This window comes from Alosa alosa, chromosome 1 (genome assembly GCF_017589495.1).
Source record: "Alosa alosa isolate M-15738 ecotype Scorff River chromosome 1, AALO_Geno_1.1, whole genome shotgun sequence".
Lineage (NCBI taxonomy): Eukaryota > Metazoa > Chordata > Actinopteri > Clupeiformes > Clupeidae > Alosa > Alosa alosa.
The window spans coordinates 1622473-1641094 of NC_063189.1; positions in this window are offsets into that span (position 1 = coordinate 1622473).

The window sequence follows — 18622 nt, forward strand, 5'->3', positions numbered from 1 at the left end:
TTATTTCACATTGCACAGCTAGTACATGTTATCAGTTCCAACATCGCTAGCCAACTAACCAACAGGGGTCTCCTGCTCACGCGACTACGTGGCTCATTGGGCCAATCAAAGCTCATCAATGCAATGCAGATATAACATTCTACATCCCCCTTCTTTAGTTTAACACCTCCAATAACAGGAAACATGCATTAAAAGAATCTCAGAATAAACAGCTGTTATGTTAGAGTTACCTGTAGAAATCACAACTCTTCAAGTAACACACACCAGAAAAGTCATTGTGAACATGTGCTAAGAAACAGCATAAACATTCACAAATCACATACAATGCATGGTAACATGTGTTTTTTTATTTTTTAACTAAACACATCAGTGGCAGAACACTGCTGTTAGATTAAGTGTACTTGGGGTTGGGCTTCAAGGGTCTGCCATATCTGGAACAAGGGGTTGAGCACTCGGTAGGTGTTTGGATGAGGGTCTCACCGGAGTGGCCAGGTGAGTGCTCATTGTGCGTGGGGGGCTGTGTCTCTGGGGACAATGGGACACTGGGTGGACTCCAGATGTTTTCATTGTCGGATGCTGGATCTGCTGATGAAGATGGATCAATCTCTACGGCCTGAGGGTGTTGTTCTGCTACAGGCGGCAGATGGTGTCGATTCCTGCGGTACTCTCTACCCTCCGACTCGACCAAGTAAGATCTTGGTTCAGCGGCAGCCCTTTTTACAATGCCTATTTTGTCATGTCCTTTCTCTGTTTGCAGTCGGACCACCTGGGAGTTGTGGAGTGGAGTGAGAGGCTGGCTGCCACAATTGTAGAATTTTTTCTGGTTCTCTCTCTTCTTTGACAGATGATTGTGGACTGTTCCAGTGTTCAATGGCTTTGGCTTCAACAGGTGTTTGCTGACTGGTAGGTTTGTGCGGGTCACCCTGGACATCAATCTTTGTGCAGGGGAGCCTAGGGTGCCATCTCTTGGCACATTTCTGACACTTAGCAGATTCAGTAGCAGGTCGGCTCCATCTCTTTTAGATGTTTCCAACAGGCACTTTGCGCTTCGCACTGCTCGCTCTGCCAGTCCATTTGCTTGATGGTACTCTGGACTGCTAGTGACGTGAGTGAAATCCCAGTCTTTGGCAAAGTCACAAAAGGTCTGACTTGTGAACTGTGTGCCACAGTCAGATAATAGCTTGTGAGGAATTCCATGAACAGAGAAATGCCGTTTCAGCTTGTTAATCACACACTGTGACGTGATGTTCTTTAGTTGGTCCATCTCAAACCATCCTGAATATGAGTCAACTAGGACGAAGTAGTGATGGCTGTTCCATTCAAATAGATCTGTTGCCACTGTTGACCAGGGGAGCTCTGGGACTGCATGTAGTTGCAATGGCTCCTTTGGCTGATGAGGTTTCAAGGCATTGCATGTACTACATGACTGTACAAAGTTATCAATGTCTTTTGTCATTGTCGTCCAAAACACCACATTGCGTGCTCGTCGCTTGGTGGCCTCTGCACCAGGATGGCCTTTGTGTAGAAGTGTGAGGTATTCTTTGTGCAGCATTTGTGGAATGACTGCTCTTGTCCCTTTCATTATTATTCCATCTGCCACGGAAAGCTCATCTCGGAATGGGAAGAACTGCTTCACTATAGCTGGTACACTGCTCAGACATTCTGGCCATCCATGTCTGATGATGTTGGTCAGGGTTTGTAAAGACACATCTTCCATTGTGTGGTTGCATAGCTCATCTTGGCGAGAGGATGAGATGCGCTGTACTGCCATCACCTCGAAGTCTTCCTGCTCTGTGAGGTGTTGTGCTGTGGTCTCTCTTGGTGCACGTGACAGCGTGTCTGCCAGGTAGAGCTCTTTGCCTTTCTTGTAGATCAATGTCAGATTGAACTTGTGGAGCTTCAAAATCATTCGTTGTAGGTGTGCTGGTGCTGTGTGGAGAGGCTTTTTCAGGATTGAGACCAAGGGTTGATGGTCTGTCTCAACGATAACTGGTTTACCATATATGTAATCATAAAATTTAAAACAGGCAAACACCACGGCAAGCAGTTCTTTTTCTATTTGTGCGTACCTTTGCTCCGTTTCTGTGAGGGTAGGAGAGGCAAAGGCTATAGGACTGCCATCCTGGAGGCACGCACTGCCAAGGCCGTATTGTGAAGCGTCACATGTTAGAGTGACCGGTTTGTGCACATTGTAGTATGACAGCACAGGTGGTGATATCACACACTGCTTCAGTGTGTCGAATGCCTTTTGTTGTTGCTCTGACCAACACCATGCTATGTCCTTATGCAGGAGCTGATGTAGGGGTGCTGTAATGTTGCTGTGGTTAGGAATAAACTTTCCAAGATAGTTCATCATTCCAAGGAAACGTTGTAGTGCAGCTTTATCCTCAGGTGGTGGGATGTCAGCGATCGCCTGAATCTTTGCTGGGTCAGGCTTGAGCCCCTGTTCGGTGAAGACATGTCCAACGTAGCTGACCTCCTTCAGCTGAAATTTGCATTTTTCTGGATTCAGCCTCAGCCGGACCTTACGTGCCCTGTCTAGCACTTTCCGCACATTCTCGTCGTGCTCTTTGAGGTCTCTTCCACCAACGATGATGTCATCGACAATTATGGCACACGGGAGGCCAACAAATATTTGCTCCATAGATCTCTGAAAAACCTCTGAGGCGGCACTGATGCCATATGGCATCCGTAGATAGCGAAAACGGCCAAATGGAGTGGCAAAAGTGGTGAGAAACGAGGAATTTCTATCTAGTTTGATTTGCCAGAATGAACTCTTGGCATCGAGCACTGAAAACACTGTTGCACCCGACATTTGGGCAGCCACTTCCTCGACCGTGCGCATTGGATGGTGTGGGCGCATTATTGCTTCATTTAGGTCCCTTGGGTCAATGCACAACCGTATCTTGTCAGTGTCTTTTTTGTGTGTGGCTACCATTGAGGATACCCATTCTGTGGGCTCGGAGATGGGTGTGATGATTCCCGATTTCACCATGGTCTGCAACTCTGTCTTCACCTTGTCCATCATTGCTACTGGAATGCGACGAGGCGGCCGGACGACAGGAGTGACATTTGGATCCAACTTCATGTGGTATGTGACTGGAAGGGAGCCCACTTCGTCACTGAACAGGTCGGCATAGTCATGAAACCATGTGTGCGGTGAGTTTTGTCTTTCTTTCAGGTCTACATGAAAAACTTCATCTTTCAGAGTCATCAGATTCATTTTTAGACAAGCCGGCAGCCCTAGTAGTGTCTGGACATTTCTGTTTACCACATGGAATTGTAGGCTGTAGAATCTATGGTTGCTCAGTCGACATTTTAGCAGCACAGTCCCTTCAGTGTTTATCACTGTACCTCCATATGCCACCAGCTTCACCCTCCTATTATTGTCAACTTTTTCTCCATTTCTGACCTGCTTGAGTGTATCCAATGAGATGACGTTGCACTTTGCGCCAGTATCGACTTTCAGTTTGAGTTTTTTTCCATTGACGGTTACGCAGCAGTTCAATTCTTCTTTGATATTCCTGTTATTTTCATTTAAAGCATTTATTTCGCTGCTATTTATGAGTGACAGTCCATCAATGTCAAATGACTCAGAGTCCTCACTGCAGCTATCTGAGTTGGTTTGAGCAACCTGGTGCACAGACTTGTGCGGTTTGCTTTTAAATGCAGATCTGCAGTGGCTTCGGAAATGGTTCAATTTGTTGCAGTGGTGGCATTGCTTACCATATGCGAGGCAAAGTTCTTTTTTCGCTGGGTGTTCATGGCCACAGTTCCTGCAGCTTATGATGTTTTCTGATGCACCTTGATCTCTCTGTTGCTTATGGCCAGGCCTGTATCCTCTCTTGTCTCGGTGCACTGCATCCACGCTCATTGTTGAGGTGCGCGGAGTAGCCGCTAGTGTTCTGGTATGCTGTTCGGTCAGCTCGTTAATCTGGCATATTCTGATAGCTTTTGCCAACGTTAGCTCACACTCTCGTAGCAGTATCTTCCTCACGCTATCAGAGTTGATGCCACAGACTAGCCTGTCTCTAATTAGTTCATCCTGCAGTGCTCCAAAATCACACGTTTTTGCTTTATTTCTAAGTGCACTTAGATATGACTCTACGGTCTCACCAGGTTTTTGGTTCCTTGTGTTGAAAGAATGTCTCTCCATCGTGATGTTCGTTTGTGGATTGCAGATGTCCCTGAAGTTTCGTTTCAAACACTCTGGATTCTCCCGCGATTCAGCTGGGCGGACCAAGTCGCCATCATCGTCTAGCTGAGCCACAGCATAGGTGAAAGTGCGTTCTCTCTCGATAGCCTCGCTTCCCGCTAGATTGAGGAGTATGTAGGCTTTCGTCCGATCTGGCTTGTCACCGTGAGCTGCAGCTATGAAGATGTCATATTCCTGTTCGAATACCCGCCAGTTATCCGCGATTTTGTCATCGAATACCAGCGGATCTGGACGCCGAAATCCATTAGCCATATCTTCTACTTTCGGGCTCACCGAAAAGTCTGACTCAACATCAAATATATATACGGTCCAATTCAAACGTTCCACTAACCGCTTGTAGTACGAGGTAGACGTTTTACTTCTGACACCATGTAGAATAGCTCAGACGGAGGCTTTCTTATGAAGTTTTATTTCACATTGCACAGCTAGTACATGTTATCAGTTCCAACATCGCTAGCCAACTAACCAACAGAGGTCTCCTGCTCACGTGACTACGTGGCTCATTGGGCCAATCAAAGCTCATCAATGCAATGCAGATATAACATTCTACAACTATATTTATATTTAATCTTAAAAACCTCAGTTAGGGTTGCCACATTTGATTTGTGAAAATCCGGGACATTCATTGCCGACCCCTAGAAATGGTCATCCTAGGCCCTACAGTTCTCAAGATATTCACAGAGAACTGTGTCTGCCCTACCCTCCTTTCGGGGGGTCCAGTCCAGCGGGGGGGCTACAGATCAAAACGAAAAACGACGGTTCCATGCTATCCATGTGGGGGTACATGTCCACCAAGTTTCGTGTACCCCGGTCTTTCAGTGTCCCGGGAATCATTGACGGAAATTTGGGCATGCGAAAAAGAAAAAAATAAATAAATAAATTAAAAAAAAGATAAAAAATCTGACTAAACCTATATGACCGCCGCTTCGCTGCGCGGCGGTCATAATAATAACTTATTAAGAAAATGCTGCAAATGTTATACAGTACTGTTTCACTATAATGGTGCAAATGTTATACAGTACTGTTTCACTATAATGGTGCATTCATTGTCACTTTAGGGTTGCTGAGTCTAAACGGTGTAATGCCCTTTCACCTAATCTTTTAAATAAGGCTAATCCATAAAACATTAACAACAGGCTAGGCCTACTATGCATAATATTAAGTTGTTACCCACTCCGAAATGTTCACCCTGTCGGCGTTGTATAGCCTACTGTGTATCTCTTTTTCTTCTCTTTTTCGGGAAAACCAGAACGTGTGGTAACCTCAGTCTATACTGATATTGCACTATTCCCACCCTCTTTCATCTGTTTATTGCATCTGTCCCTGGGAACAGCAACAGGGGCAACAAGGAGGCGGACATCCACCCCCCCGCAATTGCATTACATTCCCCTATTCCACCCATTATGTCTATTGATTTATTTGCAAATGTACTGTATTTATTCTCATGCCGTATTCTACTTTATTCTTATATGTTAAGTGAGTGTTGTACTTTGAGAGCAAAGGTTAACCTGAGTCAAATTCCTCGTTTACGCAAACCTGACCGACAAAGCTGATTTTGATTCTGATTTGAATCAATCAAGGCATGACCATGTACATTTGATTACATTTCCTGGTCCTGTGGACATGACAAGCATGTGATACAATAGACATCTGAAGTTCGCCTACAAAAAGGAACCAAAGCTACCACCTTTGCCCATATAAGGAGATCCGGGTGTTAATTGAAGCTATACCTAAGGCAAGTTGCATTGCAAGTTAGCTCTAGGGTGGCAAACATCCATGTGTGCCGTCTTAACGTACCGAAGATCACAGTATCCACTAGAAGGCAGAGGACAAAAGTGTGTAGAGTAAACATCTACATTTCCAATTTCTTCGTCCCGTTTAACAAGTGTGATAATTCAAAAATCTGTAATTTCCCCATAGGAAAAATCTCAAGGTACCAGATCTCCTAAAGATGGAAATAACATACACTGTATATTTTTAAAAAAATATATAATAAATATATATATTTTTTTTATGTAATTTTCCTTTTTCTCAGAATAAATTTGCTTCCCTTCAAGGTTTTATATGTCCTCATTATTTTCATTCTGAGATTACAATAAATCACCTACAGATTATTTTTTATGTGTTTTTAGTCAACTTTACCAAAGGTGCCAATAATTCTGGAGGGTACTGTACAGTATCTGTAAATGCTTTGATCATTATGCCTAGTGCTGGGCAAGTTATACTGGGGAATTAGCATTACCTTACTAGATGTTATCTTTATTGAATTCCTGTTATTAACTTAATTGGCTAAGGTCACCTCAAATATAAATAATTGAGTCACTGGTACTCAGCTCAAATAGTTATTAGTTATAAATTGTATTGTTCTAAATTCTGTAATGATATTATTGGGGGCCAAGCAGCGAAGCTGCGAGGCAACCCATAGTGATTCTATGTGTTCTTAATAAAATGTCGCCTGTCACGACCAATCAAGCTATATAAAAAAATATAGCGCCACCTATAGGTCAAAAGTCATCAAATTTATTGAGCCTCCTCCTTATTGGGTCCTGAGCACATGTACTGAGTTTGGTTTTGATACGTTAAAGCTTTACTGAAATATTACTTCACTAAATATATTGAGCGTCTTCAAGATGTGGTCATGAACCAAGTCCGTGAACCAAGTTTGGTTTTGATACGTCAAAACATTGCTGCGATATGGCCTAATCTTGTGTTAATTTAGCGCCGCCCTGGTGGTTGAAGGTCACCACATTTATTTTGTGTCCTCAGGATAAGGTCCCAAGTCCAAATACTAAGTTTGGTTTCAATACGTGAAAGCTTTGCTGAAATATGAGCCCACTTCCTGTGATAATAGCGCCACATAGTGGTCAAAGGTCATCAAAATTTATTGAGCTTCTTCCTAATTGGGTCCTGAGACCATGTACTGTGTTTGGTGTTGATACGCAAAGGCCTTGCTGAGATCACTTCACTTCCTGTTTGGCGGCAAAGCGGATTGGTCACCACGGGCAACGGGTTATCAATATGGCTCCAAAAAGCAATGCGTTTGTGAGTCATGGTCTGAAGATCATCTGCGCCAAGTTTCATGAAAATCGGATGAACTTTGTGACCTGTATAAACTTTTAAGTGATTTTGATTAAATCCAATATGGCGGCAGGATCAATTATGTTGACGTCACAAAATCACATCTGTCAGCCTTACGACCTCCCACAGACACCACTAGTACATTAACATTAACATTAACAGACACCAATAGTAAGTTTTAATTCCAAACACATCACCCGTTACAGGCTAAAATGTAATTTTGCTCATTATAGCGCCACCTATAGGTCAAAAGTCATCAAATTTATTGAGCCTCCTCCTTATTGGGTCCTGACCCCATGTACTGAGTTTGGTTTTGATACGTGAAAGCTTTGCTGAGATATTACTTCACTTCCTGTTTGGCGGCTTCGCTGCCAAACTTGATTGGTCATGACGGGCGATAGGTTTTGAATATGGCTCCAAAAAGCAATGCATTTGTGAGACATGGTCTGAAAATCATCTGCGTCAAGTTTCGTGAAAATCGGACAAACTTTGTGACCTTTGATTACTTTTAAGGGTTTTTGATGAAATACAATATGGCGGAAGATCCAACATGGCGGAAATTGACGTCATGGGGTGCGTTGAGTTCGGCCTCATCCAGGGATTCCAAGTATACCTCAATTTGTATGGTTGAAACTTTAAGCGCATAGATGTAATGCAAAATCTGACACATTGGGGGCGCTAGAGCACTTGACATGAAACTTAGTGAAAATATAGCTGCAAGCAGCAATGAGGGGGCCAAGCAGTGGAGCAGGAGTTGTGATGGCAACCCAATGTTGCTACATTATACACACACTCAATTAATCCCCCCCGTCCCACACACACACACACATACACAGATAAACTTCCTCCCCCACACACCCCAATAGCTCCCCTCACATGCGCACACCTCAAACATCACCAAATGTATTGGGCGTGCTCAGGTTGTAGACACGAGTCCACATGTCAAGTTTGGTGTTGATACAAGAAAGTGTTGATAATTACAGTGCCCCTAGTGTTTAAAGGTCAATAAATATATTGAGCGTCCTCAGGTTGTAGTCACGAGTCCATGTACCAAGTTTGGTGTCGATACGAGAAAGTGTTGATAATTATAGCACCCCTAGTGGTAAAAGGTTGCTAAAATTATTGTGTGTCCTCAGGATGTGGTCCAGAGTCCATTAACCAAGTTTGGTTTTGATACATGAAAGCATTCCTGTGATATGACCTAATCTTCTGTTACTCTAGCGCTGCTCTAGTGGTTGAAGGTCACCACATTTATTTTGTGTCCTCAGGATAAGGTCCCAAGTCCATATAATAAGTTTGGTTTCGATAGGTGAAATATGCTGAAATATGCTGAAATATGAGCCCACTTCCTGTGATTATAGCGCCCCCTAGTGGTCAAAGGTCATTCAAATTTATTGAGCCTCCTCCTTATTGGGTCCTGACCCCATGTGCTGACTTTGGTTTTTATATGTCAAAGCATTGCTGAAATATGACTATACTTCCTGTGATTATAGCGCCACACAGTGGTCAAAATGGACCACATTTCTTGAGCCTCCTCCTAATTGGGTCCTGAGACCATGTGCTGAGTTTGGTGTTGATATGCGAAAGCCTTGCTGAGATATTACCTCACTTCCTGTTTGGCGGCTTTGCTGCCAAACTTGATTGGTCGTGACAGGCGACAGGTTTTGAATATTGGTCCAAAAAGCAATGCATTTGTGAGTCATAGTCTGAAGATCATCTGTGCCAAGTTTCATGAAAATCGGATGAACTTTGTGACCTGTGAAAACTTTTAAGTTATATTGATTAAATCCAATATGGCGGCCGGATCAATTATGTTGATGTCACAAAATCACATCTGTCATCCTTAGGGCCTCCGACAGACACCACTAGTACATTAACATTAACATTAACAGACACCAATAGCAAGTTTTAATTTCAAACACATTACCCGTTACAGGCCAAAATGTAATTTTGCTAATTATAGCGCCACCTATAGGTCAAAAGTCATCAAATTTATTGAGCCTCCTCCTTATTGGGTTTGATACGTTAAAGCTTTACTGAAATATTACTTCACTTCCTGCACTATCACAAGATATAAGCAACTCCTCTGCAGGATAAACAACGTTTTATTCAGTCATTTGAAAAATATTAGGGTAAGTGTTGCTTTTTCCAGCCTATGTTTTCGATGGTAACCCATTGTCAGTCAATATAAAGTAACTTACTGCGTATAACTGCCTTGTCGTTGACTGACACCATGGTGAAGCTAGTTTCACTTTGCCAATGAGTTCAAATAATAGACGAGTGCAAGTGCATAAAGGCTATGCTAGGTTTTAGTAAAGCAAAAAAGGTTTGGTGGAATGACTGTTCCATACGGTCTTGCAAGCAGACTCCTTCAAATGCGCCGTTGACTGTCAAAATACCGATGCATTCTTTGACGTCGCGCTTTGCGCCATTAAAGGGAATGACAGATGTCATTCTCATTGGTTTAAATGTTTTTACGCCCCAAAACACACCCATGACTGATTAAGAAACCTAGGAACACCTTGTTGCACCATGCGCTCAACGTTTGATAACAAAAACCCTCCCAATCTGGACTGGACATCATACTAAATTTGAAAAAACTTTTGACTAATGACGATGTGCTTTAGACTGTCATGATAGGGCCCATAGACATCACGTGCAACATGGGCACCAGTTCAACTTTCAGAAAAAAAAAATGTTAGTGTACTTTTTGTTTCATATTCATACATTGTATTCATCATACATACACCAACAGAGAAATATATAATATTAAATTAAACTTTACTGGCATTATGCAGAGTACAAGTACAGAGACAATTTTTAACATCCAGTTGTGATTGAAGTTGGACAGCATTCATACTCAGTGGCTTATCATTTTGAAATTCCTTTAGAATTATGGATTTACTATACATACATTGCCATGTATACCACCAGAATTCAAAGTGCATTGAAACATCTTAGCTTTACATGCTAGTCTTGTCCATCAGGGTGACCAATCTCATAGCCACACCCACACTCACACTTCCCATAGCCCCAACCAAACAATCATTACCCATAACCACCAGAACCAGTCAAGCTACATTTTAAGATTCAATGTTATACTGATCATTTAGATGTTCTTAATCTAAATTATGTTATAAGATGTGAAGAGTGTGTGTGCACAGAGGCTTGTTTATGTTGGCACATGCTAGAAGTTTTTCTGTCATCCTGGGAGAGTCTGTATCCTCCAGGGATCCAGTCCCCCAGGGATCTATTCTTGGCCCAATTCTATTCTCCCTTTACATGCTACCCTTAGGATCCATCCTTAGAAAATATAATATCCCATTCCATTGCTATGCGGACAATACTCAAATCTACATGCCACTGAAACAAAACGATTCCCACTCGTTTAATAGTCTCCTAGACTGCCTTAAAGACAACAAAGCATAGATGGCCCTAAACTCTTTAAATTTTAATAAACAGAGGTCCTGGTATTTTCATCTGACGGTGCTTGTGATGCCAACACAGACTTGTGCTCCCTAACCTTACCTGACTTGAAGAAAAAAATACAGAGGACATGACCTCGGTGTCCTTTATGGTAGCTACGGCCATGAGGTCAACAGAACAGCTATAGTGTCATAGAAGTGGTGTGGCTCCTTTGCGCTAAATGTTTCGTTGGTTAGGATAACAGCATTTACTTCAGAAGCTTCAGGAACCATCATTTCGCTTGCTGCTACTCAGCCTGAAATATGTGAATTCTGATAAAGTCGAGTCAGTGAGTAAAGTAGCCTACTATGGAGAAGAGACTGATAGCCTGAAACGAGCGAGGAGAGGAGACGGGACGAGAAACAATCAGATGGATATCTAAGTTAACGATAAGTAAGTTATTTTCAAATTATCGATTGCTCAAAGAGGAGAAAGCTAGACAGCGAGAACATAACTTTATATGACGATACGGGGGCAATACCACGCAAAACTGTCACGTCCGTAAAGCCAACTAAATATGGATGTGACAGTTTTGCGCGGAATTGCCCTGGACTCTATATATTCTGAGACAGGCGATTTTAAGCGCCAATTTGAAGCACCTCTACTAGACAAAGCATATATTTTGAGCAAGCATAGGGTAGGCTAGGCCCATTCAACAGTGAACTGAGACCACAGAATATTTTACGATGAAGGCTATATGATTGATCCACCACAATCTAGTTAAGCCTACATGCATTCACTGCCCAACAACGTGATATTCCTGGGTGTCCAGGATTTCGGATCAAAATAAAAAAAAACTAAAAAAAATTAATTAAACTTGCTGATTAATGGGTTTAAGGAACCAGCTGTGGAATATCCATCCTTGTCTCAGCTCAAATTTTATTGTAAGTTCACGTTAAGATCTTAAAAATAGCCAAGGCTACAGTTTTTCTCCCTAATTAGGCCAATCTTCTATTTCTTGAATTTCCCCTTGGGGATCAATAAAGTATCTATCTATCTATCTATCTACAACTAGGCTCCATCCATCCATCCTAATATTATACATACATACATATACATAGCCTAAACACGCACGTTAAACATTATGATGCTCTGGACCTTTGCTTGAGGAAATTTTCCGTAACTGGACCTCGCTCGGTGTCGCGGACCGGATTAAAATAGCCTAGTCAGCGAATCAACAATCAGAGAAAACTGCGCTGAGAACGTTGTAGGCGGATATTAGACCTACCTGCTGTTGGTCTAGACATATGTATGCCTTTAACTCGTATCCTGTCATTTAGAAACAATGCTGTGGTCTAGTCTAGTCATCAACAAAAAAATGAACGGATTGCAAAAAAAAAAAAATGGATTTGGCGTGACATTTCTTGAGTGTGCGTGAGAGCGTGAGGTCACGCCAGATGCGTGAGAGTTGGCAACCCTGTCTTATCTGTCAGAACTTTTAAAACCACATGTTACATCAAGGACACTTAGGTCTGCTGACCAAGGCCGCCTTGTAGTCCCACCATCAAGGTTAAAGGTGCCATGTGTAATGTCCGCCAAAATCAAATCATACTTCACATTCCATAAAAGATGGGGGCAGTATACCTCCAGAAAAAGTTGGTCTACCCTAGAGTAACAACCGAGAAACGTGTATTGCAGTTTGGCTGGCGGTTATGTTGCCCGCAGACCGCCTCCCATGGCCGAAACTGGTATTATGACATCATCGCCCTTATTTCTTCTCATTCTTTTAATGCGTGTAGCTCATTTTTTAGATTTTTTTATCTCAATTCTTATGCATGGCACCTTTAAAGAGCAGGGGAGATCGGGCTTTTGCAGTAATTAGCCCTAAACTTTGGAATGAGCTCCCACTACATATAGATTGGCACCTTCTTTACCTGTTTTTAAATCATATCTTAAAACTTACTTTTACTCCCTGGCTTTTAACTCAGTATAAGTGCTTACTCAAATCTATTTTATTTTCTATTTTGTACTACATAACTTGTATGTTTGTTTGTACCACTCCCCCTGCTCTTGTGTGTTCATCATTCATTATCTGTCTGAGGTTTTCTTAGTGCGGTTATAGCAGATAGAGGACTGCAAACAAATGCAGAAGCATTTCAATTCCAAGTTGCTGCGACGTAAGGGTTCATAGGGTTAACATGCAGCTGTAGTTTAGCCTGCAGGCTGAGCTGTTGTCACAGTCACACCAGGTTCGGTTCCAGCCACACCCACTGCTCACTCTCCTGAAGCTCCCCTCACTCATTCACACTCCCCAGTTTACTAATGACCTGCACCTGTTCCCAATCAGCCTCACTCCCTACTTAAACCCCAGTCTCCCCTCAGTCTTTGTCTGGCCTCGTCAGTGATGACACCAAGGTGTTATCCACCAGCCTGACTCACAAGGAATACTCCTCCTGGATTCCCCTCGCCTGTTCCAGCGTTCGCCTGGTCCGACCCCACGAGTCACCTCCGGATTTGGATCTACTGTAGTTAAGTCGATCTTCTGTGTTTTGGGACTTCTTCCGTTAAGTTTGCTGATCCTCTGTGTTTTGGACCCTCCTTGGCCTACTGTTTCCAGTGGAACTTCTGTTTAATCCCGACCTGGGTTTGACAACCCATTTCCTGGTTTTCCTTTGTAAATAAACTATCTTGTTTGAACTCTACCTCCCTGTCCTGAGTCTGTGGGCCGTGACCGCTGTAGCCTAGTTTAGCACGAAGGCTGCGCTGTACTTACATCACATTGCACAGGGTGAACATAGAGGTGTTCTCAATGTTAACGCTGCACTGGCGAGCCATGTTTTGAACCTGTGCAAAAAACAGCACAAATGTTCAGAATCAGCACAATGTTTTTATTCCAAAAAGTAGTTTTATTGTTTTTATCCATTGATTTATTGCAATGCTGGAGTGGGTCAACCCCACATACAAGGAATTACAGCCAAGAGTTACTTACTTCAGGCCTTTTGGGCAGGGAGTTCTGGGCAGGTCTTCAATCTGTGGGATGTCAAGAGTTTCTGAGCTCAAGCTGATCTGCAGACTGCAAGAGCTGCTAACAGTCTGAAAGTCTTATATTCTGATTGGGTGTGACTGACTCCACCTACTTGACAAGGACCATGGAATGTTCTTATTACCCTGTGTGTGTGTGTGCGTGTGTGTGTACAGTATGTGTGTTGCTCTCATGTGTGTTGGAAGTCAATGTTCCCTCTAATTTTTTTTCAGCACTAAGCAAATAATTTGTTTTCTGAGCGCACATTTCAGCACTGTGAGCAATTCGCAACCAAGTGACCTGCCGCAAAGGACCACGAGCCTGCGTTAGCAATACGGAATTCAAAGAGATGACTGCAAATGCATCAATATGTCTAGAAAGGTTGATATTTATTCAATATCCTTTATAATGGTTGGACTTGTGGAACATTTTAATGATGGTGTTTTACCAGTCAGTTTAGTTGAACTTAAAGGATCTTTGGTTGAACTTCAATAAGGTTTAGAGAGGTAATGACTGGTTCACTGGTTATGACTTTATATATACAACAATTGGGTTCTATGGAACTATTTATTTGTTTCTGATTGGCCGAGAGACGTTCCATGAGTTGGAATATCCCTGGACATTTCAACTCAGACTTTGCACAGCTAATAATAAATCACTCCGCCATACAATGCGAAGATTTGACACAATGTTCTCATTAGTGTTAATTTAGATCAGACGAGACGAGAGGAAATATGTTAGATCAACGACCTTTTTTTTTCATGACTAAGGCAGAGGCGATGACGAGACAGCAGTATTGTCCTGAAACACTGACTAAGACTATCTTAAGATGCATTATTGTTGACGAAAAAAAAAGAGCGAGACTAAAATGTTTTGCATGAAATAAAAACTAAGATAAAATCTCTTCATTTTCGTCTACAAATGAGAAGACAGAATATCTAGCTGTTACGTTTTTCAAAATATTCGAATGAGTTCAAACATAACAGCTTTCCTGTAGGCTAGTCTACGTGCTGTTGCTGCAACCCTGTGGCTGCAAACACCTAAACTACATGGAACAAGAAGACTGGAGATTTCTGCCAGAGTTAGCAAACCTAACTACCTAAGCTTTATGCCACAATGCTACATACCCAGAAGTTGAAGCTTCTCTCATACAAATTAACATCCACCAGAATGTCCATACGAAAATGTTCATCATGTAATGTCAACTATTTAACTAGTTAGACTGATGATGCAAAGTTTGCTAGCAAGTAAGCTAATATGGAAAGTTAGCTAGCAAGTTAGCTATGGCTAAGATGGAGAGTCTGTTTGGGAATGTGTTGTGTTTGGTGATATCACCATCTAGCGAGACGGAGTAAAACATTAATACTTTGGTCACGACAGTGTTTCTCAAACTTTTTTCAGTTTCAGGACCACTTAACTAACCCTAGCTAAAAAAAAAAAAAAGATTAGACCTACTTCAACAGTAGCCTATAATTAGTCTACACTATAGGCCTACTCACTGAACCACCTTGCTTATTGTCTTTGCACTTTGCTTATTGTGTGGATTCATACTGTATGATTTAAACTGGCATATCTTACATAGACAGTGTTGCAGAACTGTTTTTACAAACAAGTTGGTTCAATATTGCAAACAACTCATCTATATTATATTTTACCACGTCTGCTCGCGGACCACTTGGGATAGCTTGCAGACCACCAGTGATTCGGACCACACTTTGAGAAACACTGGTCTCTGAGTATGACAGTGGTCCAGTCAAATCTTTACTGTCTATGGTCAAATCCCAGCCGAGCTACTGTAGCTCGACTTACCTGTGCATGTAAAACATACTGACTGACAAAAATCAGAATGAGTAATTATAACAGACGAGTAGCCCTGTGGACACACACAATATTGTTGGAAAATTGAGATGTGAAACACTATTTGACTCAAATGGTAATCAGAAATAATTTGTTATAAAAAAAAAAAAAGACTAAAATGTGTTGACTAAAACTGACTAAGTTTTCTTTTGACTAAAACTAGACTAAAATGACAGAGACTTTTAGTCGATTAAAACTTTGACTAACAAAAATGATATTTGAATGACTAAATATGACAAAGACTAAAAAGCACATTTCGTCACAAGACTAAGACTAAGACTAAATTAAAAATAGGTGACAAAATTAACACTAGTTCTCATCCCAGCTCTCCACTATTTCAAGCAATGGGTTACTCCTTAGCAAATGATCACGAAACAGTGCTTCACCACATCTGTGGATTAAGCCACACAGTCAACTCAATGTAAGTAAGATAAACGAGGATGCTCTCAGCATTGCCAGCATTGTGTATAATATAATTGTCACTTGGAGGAGACTTGTAGATAACTAACGTTAGCATAATTAGCTATCGTGCTAGCATCGTCACGTCAGGCTGTGCACAGTAGTGTAACATTTATTCACCATAAATTAATAAAGTTGAGTGGTTCTGCAATGTAGACTATGTTTCCGTTTTTTTGCAGTACCATGTCCCTTACATGACATGGCCCAGTGTCCTTGTAACATGCATGCAGCAAACCTAGATATGAATGTGATTTCAGCCCGACTTTTAACATTTCTTTCAAGAAGACATTTAAACCCACAAAGACCCGTAAAGAGGGATCTGGAATGTTGGTAACCTAGCAACCAAGACGCTGTCTATTGAAAAGGGAACTATGTTTTGATGCGTAAGAAGATGTCTAAATTAACATTTTTAAACAATAATGGGGTGTTTTCAGATTATTTAGTTTTGTGGTAGAATTGTTGTATAAAAGCAATATAGCACTGTGAGATGGGATTGGTCATGGATATTCCCACGGGTGTTGTTCGGCCGTAGCTTAACGGTAGTCGGCGGCCGAGTGATCAGTCAACAACAGCCGTGGGAATATCCATGACCAATCCCACTCTCACTCGTGCTATATTGCTATAATCATTATATAGGTATCCAAGGTGTTTAGTCATTTCTCAGCAGGTACAACATTTAAGTGGAACTTCAGTGAAAGAAAAATGCTAATGCAGTGCTTATTAAATTGACTATTAAATTGACATGGTGTTATTTTTCCTAAAGGTAGCCTAAACAATTTTATAACTGGAGTGGTTTGCAACAAACTAGGCTACAAAACATGTCATTTGAATTTCATTGAGGGAGATAGGCCTATCTGGCTATGTGGCTCATCTTGTCTGGTGCGGTACCTGACGCTTCAGTAAAGCAGCCAATCCTTTAAGTCTGCCCAACATTAAAGGTTGTATCAGCGTTTCAGGCACAAAAAAGGCCCAAACATAAATTATCGAATTCATCTAATCTTTCCTAACGATCCGCTGGCTGTCTGCCATAAGCAGGCCGTCAAAAAAACGTGTCTCTGTAGTCAGCCTAGGCTCCGAGATCTGTACACAAAAACAAATGCTACCAACAAGTGTTGGCAACCACTCAAAGGCAAAATAAAGTGTTCCAACCAATAACCGACAAGATGCACGTTTAGGAGAGTTTCAATTGCACGGGAGGGAGGGGGAGGGAGTAGCGAGCTAGCTCTCTGTTTTGTTTGAACATCAACAGATGTGACGTTCAGCCGTAATCGCAGATACAGCCTTTAAGCACCATCTGAAGTAAACATACCATTTTGCATGGTCTGCGTAGAACTTGTCTAAGTCTTAATGTTTTCAATGCGTCTACATGGACTTTCTGTGTGTCAGATAACGCTTTAGGTAATCAAGTTTCCACTCAGACCAAGTTTTCCCACGAGCGAACTCTCCTTTCGCTTTTGCCTCCGAGCAGAATTTGCAGATCACGCCACTCCATTCGTAAATATGTCTGAAAGTTTTTTCCTACCTGGACCATCTTTTGTGTCAGATTGGAGTATTTAATCTAGCCACTCATGTTTAAACGTTAGGCACACCTTTTCTCATCTGCTCTGCCTTTCTTTTCGCCATGGTAGCCTAGCCTAGCACAATTCACAATTCATTTTTTACAAACAAAGTGGCGGCAATCAGCAGTCAATTCTCTAAATGCCCACACAACGCATTTGACTCAGATACCGCACTCCTACAACCTCTAGGGGCTGCTGGAACATCTTTTTCAGCATTCGCGCCTCTCTCTGAGAGTGAAGTATCTAGACTCCTGACATGTAGCCGTCCTACCACATGCTCGCTGGATCCTATACCTACGAGCCTACTTCAGTCCATCAGCCCGACCATCGCACCAGCTATCACACATGTGATCAATGCCTCGCTAACCTCCGGCACATTTCCAACAGCGTTCAAAGTGGCCCAGGTAACACTGTTACTTAAGAAAGCTTCTCTCAACCCTGCTCAAGTCGAGAACTACCGCCCTTTCTCACTCCTGCCTTTCCTATCCAAAGGCATTGAACGAGCAGTCTCCAAACAGGTCTCTGACTTCCTTTCAAAGAACAACCTTCTGGATCCAAATCAGGCTGGGTTCAAAAGCGGGCACTCTACCGAAACGGCTCTGCTGTCTGTAACAGAAGCCTTAAAAGAAGCCAGGGCGACCGCTCGGTCATCGGTACTCATTCTGTTTGACTTATCGGCTGCCTTTGACACGGTTAATCACCGCATCCTTCTCTCTATACTCGCTAACATGGGAATCTTCGGTTCTGCTCTCTCCTGGTTTAAATCCTACCTCACAGGACGCTCGTTTAACGGATCATGGCTTGGTCAGCTATCTGCACCTCACCATCTCACCACAGGGGTCCCCCAGGGCTCAGTGCTGGGCCCCCTTCTCTTTGCTATCTACACCACCTCCTTTGGACAGATTATCCGTTCGCATGGCTTCTCATACCACTGCTATGCAGACGACACACAGCTCTATCTGTCCTTTCCACCTGATGACCCCTTGGTTTCAGCACGGATCTCGGATTACCTCTCAGACATAGCTA